The following is an 11,706-nucleotide window of genomic DNA, read 5'->3' as shown; positions in this document are numbered from 1 at the left end:
ATTTAATGAAAAGAATCAGTGAACCTTTATTACATTTATAAATTTTTTATAAATATAAAAATTGTTACACCAATGGGTATCAATATATAATTGTTTACAGCTTTTGCTGGAAATTGTTCGTTCTCTCAAACATCACTTTTCACACTTTAAAATCACATCAAGAAATAAATAAACATATAAACATTTCAACATAAACAATAAATAAATAAATAAATATACAAAATTTGGTGCAATATAATTTGATCGGATGCAAATTTGATCGTTCACTACATAAAATACAAAATACTATAGAATGCCATTTTACTCTTTATTCACTTTTTTAGTGTAATATCCTAAATTCAGTTATAAGTAATCTATTTTTAATTCATTCATGGAATTCACAAATTCATTTAACGATAGCATTTATCATTTTTGTATATCATTAAATGCATATAGATATATCACAAAATGTTTTATACATATCTGTAATTCATTTATTGGATATTCTAAAATCAGATTTTTATGATATCCTTAATTCCATTTAATCATATCTTTAATTCTATTTTATGATATCCATTATTGAGTTTTGGATATCATAAAATGAATAACTATATCATCAAATTAAGGATCTCACATAATGCATCGATTTTGTGATATCACTCAATCATTTTTAGGATATCATTTAATGAATTACAGACTATAAAATCTGCCACTGGTTGTAGATGTAGATCAGAATAACCGGTTCCAGAGTAACTTGTTTTGGCAGTAAAAAGGCTTGTCTGACTTACCAATATAATTAATTTTCCAAGTGCCCCAGATATTTAAGTCTGCATCTACAACTAGTGGTAGATAATTTTTCATGCATCATTTAAATAAAGTCTAAAAGAAATACTTTCCTCATAGCACTTTTACTTATGCTCGCGCATTAAATAAAAAACACAGAAAATTAACATAAAAATGACATCAGAATTTTTCATAGATGCACCTCAACAAAGTTCCAGTTATGTTTTATCATTTGTAGCTCAATTTTATAAAACTTCAGAATACGAATAGAAAATTCAGCAAATAAAAATGTTAAGGTCGTGTGCTTGACTTTTTGCTAGACTGGTTTGAATTTTTTTGATCTCACACAATGTTTCATAATGGGAGTTTATGGAAAAATCACAAATTTCCTGTTTTTGTTTTTCAACAATATAGATTTTAATGAAACTTCTCACAGTCGTAAATAAACTTATGGTCTGGTCTATAATTTGATGAAATATTTAAGTCCGTGTGCTTATTTTTGTGATGACCATGATTTAAGTGAACCGCACATTTAAAGCCAATTTAAACACATGTTTTTAAATTATTTAACTTGTCAGATGTTTTAATATCATATTTTAACTTTAGAAAGAAATTAACAGTGCCATTGTAATAAATTTACTCACGGGTTGCTATTAGTTTATGAAATGATTTTCGTTTCCGTAAGCCGAATCCAGGCTTTATTCTACGTTTTCCGGATAAATGATGTTACGCCACCACTTCCGGGTTTTCAAATGTGCAGAACTACCTTAAGGGTAACATTATGAACAATTAAATTAAAATTGTGATCACTATAGTGTTGACGTTTCAATTGTTTGCTGACGGACACAGCGAAACCACAATAACCCACACGGAGCACTTTGTGCTTAGGTGTGTTATAAACTTTACCAAAATTGAACGCTGACACCAACATCACGCGTTTGCAAGAGCTCTACATATTCTCAAAATTAATAGTGAAGCAATAATGTTCATGCCACTTCTTGTGCTGATACAGGCAGTAACACGTCCTGGCATGGTCTTTTTGTACCGTTGTAGACCAGCGCTGCAAATGTCCGCTTCGTTTATTGACTAAACTATTATTGTCATAAAGTACATAACTTCTTCACTTATTAAGCCGACAGGGTTTGTTGAACACATATCTATACCAATCTTCGCTGAAGATTGGACGAGAAATAAATCAGTGTTTTTGCTTTAAAGAACACAGTCTGCATTTTTCATTGTTGTGTTGCACTTGACGGATTATGACGGTGCTTGACTTTTTTGCTTTTACCTGAAATGTAATGTAGAAACGTATAACATATGGACCCATTTTAGATCTACTGTCCTATCTTTGAAATGTTAGAACGTGTCATATACAACGGAAACATTTTGTGTTCCTCACTAATCATACATGCTTTTCGTGTAGTTTGTAAAATATAGGACTGGCGACGGGTCAAATGGGAGACTCCATGGCAAATAGCAAGGGACGGACTAATTGGATATTTGTCCCCTTTTCTGCTTAGTCATGCCCTTTATGGTGTTTCTACTGTGTGGATCATTTTTTATATCAGAACTACTCTTTAAAACCCTTTTGATTCCATATGACAGCGTATTTTGGATAAAATAATAAAATTTCTGTATATTCATACATGTACACGCACGTACGCACGCACGAAAGCACGCACGCACATACATACATACATACACATCATATTGTAGAACCAATCTATATCTATAAAGAGCTATGCAGCACGCTAGCTGCACAGGGACTGATTACACCAAACAGGAAGTGACTACTCAGTGTTACATCCGAAATAGTCCAAGATGTAGTTCCATGCTGTTGATGAAATCTGGTATGAGGCATATGAGGATGTGGCAGTTATGATTTTGGCTTATGTTTATTGCTTATTGTAATGAGAAAAGATATAGACCATTTTCATTGTGAATTTCCAGGAATAAGTTTTATTCTTTGTCAAATGTTATCAGCTCCGTCACTGACGCCATCCGCAGACGGCATTCAGGATAACCTTATTTGACTTTTTCCCGCGTTAACAAAGGCGATATTAACAAATATAACTAAGTGCCTGTTTGAAATTGTTACCCGTCTACATAACGTTTTTACTCAATATATAACACTTTACTTGGTGTTTTCTACTAAAGTGCAGTGAATTTCTGACTTAAATGTACTTGAAAGTAGACAGATTTTATGTCTCTTTATTTTGATGTATTGGTCATCAAATTGCGTCTGGTATAGCGCTCAATACATCTGAATTTAGGCCGTGTGTCATCTGAAAAGACAAAAGCGTATGAACATCGTGCGTAACGTCATTATATATCTATATCATTCTATATCTATTTCATCTATCCAATCGTGAACGTTAATTTGCAACACGTGACCGTACAATATATTACCGTACTGGATGCACATGCGTACAAAAGAGCCTGTATTTTTCCGTATTTGGACGGTTCAACTGTCCAATGTTAAACATACGAAAAGCCCGAAACGCGTGAAAATGTTCCGAATGTAAACCGGGTGAAATAGGCGCTCTATGTGTTTGATTATACGTCTTGAAATCAAGAAGGCAGAAAAATCATTTCAAACTAAAATAAAATAGATATAGAATAAAAAGGTTATTTAACATTTTACTGTACAATACGAGATATATTTGGACTCCTAGCGGCTCGTCTAATATGGTTTTCTCAGCTACTCGTCCAAATATATCTCCGTATTGTACGGAACAATGTTAAATAACCTAATAATATTTTTCACTGTGAAAATATCCGATGTATTTCAAGCTCATATTTTGATAATTCATAGAAAAGCATGTGTGTACAGTACGCTTGTATTGCAACTGTTCTTCATGAATGTTTTGCTTTCTTGATTTCCATATATTTATCCCTAATACAGATTTTATCAATGAACGACTCAAAAATGTTTCAAATTATATTTACCTTTACTTGTCATCGTGCTACACCAGATTTTGATCTGCTCTTATTTCTGCAAGCCTGCTTTCAGTCTTGTTTCCTTGGACCACTGAGAAAGGGAACATCCATTCATGCCGATCCATGGCTGTAATTTTAAGGCGTTACAAATAAGCTATTTAGAAAAAATATTGAATTGAAATAGTTAATAAAAACAAAATGATCACTAATTTATTACTTAATACTTAATTTCAATAAATCATACAATCGGGTATACATATATACAATTCTTTCTGGTCACTGAGCTCGATTTGATACATTTATTTAATAAAAAATATTCGTTTCTATCACATGACAAGAATCATATTGTGCAGAAAAATCTGATGTTATAAAACCTAATGTCAAAACTTACAGGATCCTTTGCTCATTTCTTCCTTTAAACAAGTGTAGTCTGGTAAGGGTTCACGCGATGGGAAGTGTCAATATATGGTTGATAAGGAAATGGCGTTGTGTGTAATCATGTAATGGTTTACTTTTTCAGCCATCTTATTTATAATTCTTGCAAAGTCTCAGCTTTCTGTTTCGTCCTTTTCGACGTCCTATTCGATTTCTTACTGGAGCTGAAGATGAAAGAAAAACATGTCTAAAGTATTGTAACGATTCTTTTTGAAAATGTCTAAACAACTTTAACTACCTTATTTGTTTTTTAAAACAATACTTTCTTCCAACGATAAGATCATTGTCTGGTGTCTTGAAATCTTTTTTCCTAACGATACCTTACATGTGCGCTAGTCTTGCTACCGACACAGGGGTATAAAATTCCACTCGTCCGCTCGCATTGGCGAGCTCAAGTCAGGAAAGGACAGGTGGACCTCACAGTATACACGGGCGAGTCCTTATAAGGCGAACTATTTTGTTTAATTTTCGGCAATTTTTGCATTTATTTATCAGAAAACCTTCATTTAAGACAACCTGTGCAGCTCCATTTACAAGTCGTAAGTTAAAGTCGAGAAATTCGTGATTTTCTAAGGCCAACCCACGTCCGATTTTGGGCCAAAAATGTCACCTCATGTGCAAGTTTTCGCATTTTTCGAGTGTTTTACATTAGTTTAGCAAATGTTTTCATGCACAGAAGGTAAAATGAGCACTATTTCATCAAAAATGCCACGAATTTAACAAATCCATCGTGATTTCATGTCTAAATCATACAAATATGGGATTTGATCTGCACCAGATTTAGCGAAATTATCACCCATGTGCGAAAATTTGGTCAAAAATCAAAAAAAATCCAAAAATAAATCTCTGTTTTATGCCCAAATGTCGTTATACGTGATTAGAAATAGAATTATGAGATTCCGCTCTGTCTACTGGCACTTTGAGAAAAATACCTGATTTGCCACTTACAGGCTATATACCAATAAAAGAAATTGTTCTTTGTTTCATATAAAATTCAGCTACTTCAGAACAATTTTGTTACAGATTCTAGATTTTCACTCCGTCGTAGACCTACTTTACACAAGATATCCATACAATTGCTTCAAGAAAACGAAAAGAAAAAGGGGTGTTGAATAGTATGCAGTGAAATTCAAGTAAACTGAAGTCAGGTACCCTCATATTGCCGCATTTCAGAAAGTGGTCCGCAGAATAAACACCCTACTTTTGTAAAACGAGCAAAAAAACTAAACGAGAGGGTCAAGATTGCCCTAGGCCGCTCACCTGAGTACCAAACCATAACAGTGTAAACATGTTTGACCTAGAGTGGGCCGACCAATGCTCGGCGCATACCAACGCTCGGCGAGTTTCACGTTTTTCTGTGAATTTCTCTCTCTCTCTCTCTCTCTCTATATATATATATTTAAGATATCATCTCGTGTGACTCCCGTTTCGTTTATTTACATCACGCGTGATTTTATCCAAGTGCGGTTTATTTCCGGCATGGTCACGTGATCACAGTAGAGCAGACAATGCAAAGCTAAAAGCCAGTCAGTTTTGTGTTCTACTCTCATTAAAACAGATTTTCTGGTAAAACATGTATTAAACTTTAAAGAGTAGCTGGCGGGCGGAATTTTGAAGATTTTTTTTTCTTTTTAATTACTTTATTTCTTTATACGGACCCACAGTACTTTACTTTTATAATGTAGCTTTAGCTGTTCAAGTAATTGATATAATTATACTATGGACAAATGGCACTTTTAAATAGATTTCCAAGAATAATGGAAATATATCACCAACTATCATCAGTTATTGATTTCATGTAATTAGACTCGCATAATTGTTAAAAATTATCTTCAAATGAGTTCCTTAAGATAATTGTTGTATAGAATATGTTTATTCAATAGCTGTAATTTACGTACATGTTTATGTACTTTAAAATATACATACTTAATCAAACTTAACTTATTTCTATGTCAAAATAGAGCTAAACGGAGTTAATGTCCTTGGCCTACTAGGCCTAGTTATGTAGTCCTGCCTACATAATGTAGACTGTGATGGTAAAAAAGTAGTCAAAGTTTCAAAGCCATATGACAAACAGGTTAGGCAAAATATGAACTGGTATGAAAAATTTAACTGATTTCCAAGTCCAAAAAGGGCAATAATTCAGCCAAAATAGACAGAGTTATGTTCTCTTGCCTACAGATGGAAATCATGTTGATAAACAAGTGTTCAAAGTTTCAAAGCCACATAGTTTTGACAAAACGTTGACTTGTACGAAAAACTGAACCAATTTCAAAGGCCAAAAAAGGCTATAATTCAGCCAAAATAGTTGTCAGAGTTATATACTCTTGCCTACAGATGGAAATCATGATAATAAGCAAGTGTTCAAAGTTTAAAAGACATATGTCAAATAGTTTTGACAAAACGTGGACTTGTACGAAAACAGAACCAATTTCCAAGTAAAAGAAGGGCCATAATTCAGCCAAAATAATTGACAGAGTTATGTACTCTTGCCTACAGAGAGAGACTATTATATTGAACAAGTGATAAAAGTTTCAAAGCTATACGCTCAAAGCATTACACAGATATGAACTGGTACGAAAAACTTAACCAAGATTCTAAGTCAAAAGGGGACATAATTCAGCCAAAATCCTTGATGGAGTTGTGTACTCTTGCGTATAACTGGACATAGTGATGGTAAAAGAGTGTTGAAAGTTTCAAAGCTTTATCTCAAAAGACTTTGTCAAAATGTGGACTGGTACGAAAAACTTAACTATGATGTGACGCCGACGCCGACACCCTAGGCCGTGATGAGTAGGATAACTCTACTTATTCTTCGAATAGTCCGGCTAAAAATCCTTAGAAATCAGACTAAGAAATTTTGAGATAACTGCACAAGAATAAGTCTGACAAGTCATAAAACATGGAGTATAGAATTAACATGTTATTTGGGTTGATTTTGTCACAAAACCTGTCGTTTTTCAGTACCAAATAAAGTCCTCAGAACGCCCAGAATGCACCAGATGGATCCATGTTTTTCAAACTTTTCCGGGGGAGCATGCCCCCGGAACCCCCATCCCCAGTTGCTCGAATACAAACAGTTTGCGCGTCCCCCCCCCTCCCCCCACCCACCTCCACCAAATCCTGTAAGGCTGTATCCGCCTCTTGATAACACTAGCTACACCAAGTGTACATCATGGGCATTCTGCGCATTTTTTGCCCAATATATTATAAAAATATTTTATTATCAATACATTTTAGTATTTACCTAAATCTTGATGTATCTTCACTTTTAAATTTTAGTAAACAGCTAGTCGACTTCCATTTCTGAATCTTTCATTACTCGTTTACATAATGATGTCATAAGTGATGTCACAAATGACGTCATAAGCAAGTATTCTTGTTCTTTTGATCTAGGCATGACAGTTGTGAAAATATTGACTTGTTGATCGCTTCGTTGATCTTGTCGCAAGATTTTGTTACCGTAAAAAAATACAGGATAAAGGAAGGGATTGTTACATCTATGCAGCAACTTGTCAACGAATAGTCAAGGTAAAAAATTACTTTTTCATCACAGGCGCTTGAAGCTCTATCAATAAATATATGCATTATTTATCATATCCCATCCACAAGGCACTTGATATACTCCACTTGAAGTTGAAAGAGATTTATATAAAGGAATAGGCTTATTTCTATGCTATATCATAATATAGAGACGCGTCATAAAGTATGGACGACGATTAGAAGTTTTCTTCAAGCGGGTGGTAAATTATGATAAGAACCACTTGACCCAGAAATGGCAGAATGTTGAAACTTCACAGCAGGATTGATCATGCAGATTAAATAACCCCTATTGATTTTGGGGTCACTCTAATAAAGTTCAATGTCACAGGGGCCTGAACATGGAAAAATATTTCCGGTCAGTGACTTAAGAACCACCTGACCCAGAATGTTGAAACTTCAAAGGAGGATTGATTATGCATAGTAGATGACCCCTATTGATTTTGGGGTCACTCTAATAAAGGTCAATGTCACAGGGGCCTGAACATGCAAAACCATTTCCTCAATTACTTGAGAACCACTTGACCAAGAATATTGAAACTTCATAGGATGATTGGACATGCAGAGTAGTTGATCTCTATTGACTTTGGGATCACTATATTATAGGTCAAGGTGGTAGTGGACAGAACATGGAAATCAATTTCCAGTCAATAACTTAAAAGAACTATTTGGCCTAGAGCCTTCAAATTTCATAGGGTGATAGGACGTACAGAGTAGATGACTAGTGTTGTTTTTAGGATAACTCCATGAAAGGTCAAGGTCACAGGGGGCTGAACATAGAAAACACTTTTCAATCAATAACTTGAGAACCACTTAACCAAGAATGTTGAAACTTAATAGGATTATTGGACACGAAGAGTAGATGACACCTTCTGATTTTGGGGCCACTCGATCAAAGGTCAAAGTCACAGGGAAATGAACATGAAAAACCCGTTTCCAATTCATAACTTGAGAACCACTAGGCCCAGGATGTTTAAACTTAGTGAGATGATTGGACATGCCATGTAGATGATCCCTATTGCAGCCAACCATCAGTGTCTCTTTGACTTTTGCTCCTGTCCCATACTGACTTCTTGTCTATATGACTTTGCATTGGGAGACATGCGCTTTTCTACAAAAGCATTTTCTAGTTTATGTTGCAAATCTGTGCCGACATGTGTCAGTTGTTTCCTTAAAAATCATCACGTGTGGGTGCAGTTGGTATTTGTTTGTAAAGTTGGTTATACAAAACAACACATATGAAACGTTCAGGCTATTCTAATTGCTTTTCTAGAAAATGATTTACAAACAGTTGTTTCCCTTTCTATATTATAATAGTATATAGCATAAAAATATGAGCCTATTGATAAAATTCCATGTGGATCTGACGGGCATATATTTCTATAGATTCAATGGGCTTCAAATATCTTAGTCCAAATAATTGTGCTCAAGAGATGAATGTCGTTATATTTTTTTACTGGTCGAGTAGACAATATGAAATATCAGAATGTAAAATCGGTCTACCCGATGTCTCATTATTTAGAATACACATTGTGAGCACTTTGTTCAAGTATTCGCAGTTCAGTTTCTTATGGATGATGTAGGAATTCATTTTTAATATTGAGACATGTTTTATTGATTGTCCTCGCAGTTTCATTGACTTACATTTCTGTCGCCCACGATACCTGGCTCTAAGACTGTTGATGGCATAATTAGATTCTATAATATGACTCTAACCTCCATTCAGCACAATTTCCTCTGTTACCGCCTAAACAGTTACCCTCGTGCCGTTACCGCCTAAACAGTTACCCTCGTGCCCATTTTTACCCACAACCCTTGAAAGATCATTCTTAAGATAATTAGAAAATCGAAAATGTTACAGATATTTCTCCTAGTTTTTTTTAACCAAGATGGAAATAGGTCAAGCCCGTTATTGGATGTAAAATTTGCAGCTTAAAAGTGTGTTATGCAGTGCATTATGGTAAACTTAAATGATTTTTACTGGCTTAATATGTGGTACTAATTATCTATGGACTGGTCCTACGGATGTGAAACGCGGGTAGTCGACCATGGGTCACCGTGTTTGATGATGGAGAATTTCATTTAACTTTTTTTTTTTGTTTTGTCAGGTCTTGGCGGATGTTTTGAGCGCACAGTAACAAACACTGATCTAAGTGTATCAAGGCAGGAAGTTACAAGATATATGTATATACATCTGCAGATCGGAAAGAGGTGCTGAGGTGTATATGTCTGGCTTGAACAGTGTTCATTGACTTTGTACCAGTACTAAGCTTTTCCCAATTTTCGCGCACGAATCAGAAATAGGTTACGATTGATTTCTGACACAATGTATTTTATCAGTCATCACGGAGCTTGGCGGAAAAACATACACTTTGCTGGAGGATCGAACTCGCGATCCGTAGATCGGTTCGCTTCCTACTGAGTTTAGCGGGTGGACTCTATAATAGTATCTTACTAGACAGTATGCAATATAATAAGTAGAGAATAATACATGAGTGTCTTTTCATATTGCGTTTATTAAACGAGTTAAATAAAATAATAAAATGCGAGGCTCTGTCGAGCATTTTATCAATTTTATTCAACGAGTTTAATACATTCAATGTGGAAAGTCACAAATGTTATATTCTTTTTATCATATGTTGACTTTTCCTGTCGAAACACCAACAAAAATCTACTTTCTTTACTATATAAACAAGTCAATTCAACCAACGTCTCCTATACTATAAACGACGTCGACGTCAAAGCTTTATTAAACTATAGTGTATTATCATTTTTAAGTTATGGCTTTATTACACTCTCGCGACATCAAACATGTGATGAATCAAAATAAAGACAAATGTTCAATTCAAATGACATATCATTTTTTATCCATTTTATTGACATGAATAACAAGCAGGGCATAGGATATTATCTGATGTTACAAAACACAATAAGATGTAACATTTTTTAGCTCACCTGAGCACGAAGTGCTCAAAGGTGAGCTTTTGTGATCACTCTAGAGGTTACAATTCTGGCCCAAACTTAATGAAACTTGGTCAGAATGTTACCCTCAATAAAATCTTGAAAGACTTTGATATTGGGTCATCTGGGGTCAAAAACTAGGTCACCAGGTCAAATCAAAGGAAAAGCTTGTAAACACTCTAGAGGTCACAATTTAGGCCCAATCTTAATGAAACTTGGTCAGAATGTTACCCTCAATAAAATCTTAGACGAGTTGGATATTGGATCAATCGGGGTCAAAAACTAGGTCATCAGGTCAAATCAAAGGAAAAGATTGTTAACACTGTAGAGGCCAGATTTATAATTGTATATTCATGAAACTTGGTCAGAATGTTAATCTTTATGATTTATAAGTCAAGATTAAATCTGGGTCAGGTTGGGTCAAAAACTAGGTCACCAGATCAAATCAAAGGAAAAGCTATTTGACACTGTAGAGGCCACATTTATGATTGTATCTTCATGAAACTTAGTCAGAATGTTAATCTTGATGATCTATAGATTGTGTTTAATATCAGATCAGGTTGGGTCAAAAACTAGGTCACCAGGTCAAATCAAAGGAAAAGCTATTTGACACTGTAGAGGCCACATTTATGACTGTATCTTCATGAAACTTAGTCAGAATGTTAATCTTGATGATCTATAGATTGTGTTTAATTCCAGGTCAGGTTGGGTCAAAAACTAGGTCACCAGGTCAAATCAAAAGAAAAGCTATTTAACACTGTAGAGGCCACATTTATGACTATGTCTTCATGAAACTTGGTCAGAATGTTAATCTTGATGATCTATAGGTAAAGTTTAAATCTAGGTCAGGTTGGTCAAAGACTAGGTCACCATGTCACATCAAAGGAAAAGCTTGTTAACACTGTAGATGCCACACTTATGACTGTATCTTCATGAAATTTGGTCAGAATGTTAATCTTGAGGATTTCAAGGTCCAATTTGAATCTGGGTCGTGTAGAATGAAAAACTAGGTCACCAGGTCAAATCAAAGGAAAAGCTAGTTTACACTGTAGACGCCACATTTATGAC

The 11,706-nt window shown here is 34.7% G+C and overlaps 1 long non-coding RNA gene across 1 annotated transcript; it reads right to left on the bottom strand.

Moving 5' to 3' along the window:
- Positions 1 to 3,296: 3,296 nt before the first annotated feature.
- On the bottom strand, positions 3,297 to 7,445 carry LOC123565837 (uncharacterized). The gene is made up of 3 exons (XR_008366603.1): positions 7,385 to 7,445; positions 4,094 to 4,301; positions 3,297 to 3,829 (listed from the first exon to the last, which is right to left on the bottom strand). It is a non-coding gene; the product is annotated as an uncharacterized LOC123565837 (long non-coding RNA).
- Positions 7,446 to 11,706: the final 4,261 nt, after the last annotated feature.

Source organism: Mercenaria mercenaria, chromosome 13 (genome assembly GCF_021730395.1).
Source record: "Mercenaria mercenaria strain notata chromosome 13, MADL_Memer_1, whole genome shotgun sequence".
Taxonomy (NCBI): Eukaryota; Metazoa; Mollusca; class Bivalvia; order Venerida; family Veneridae; genus Mercenaria; species Mercenaria mercenaria.
This window is presented reverse-complemented; position numbering and strand designations above follow the sequence as displayed.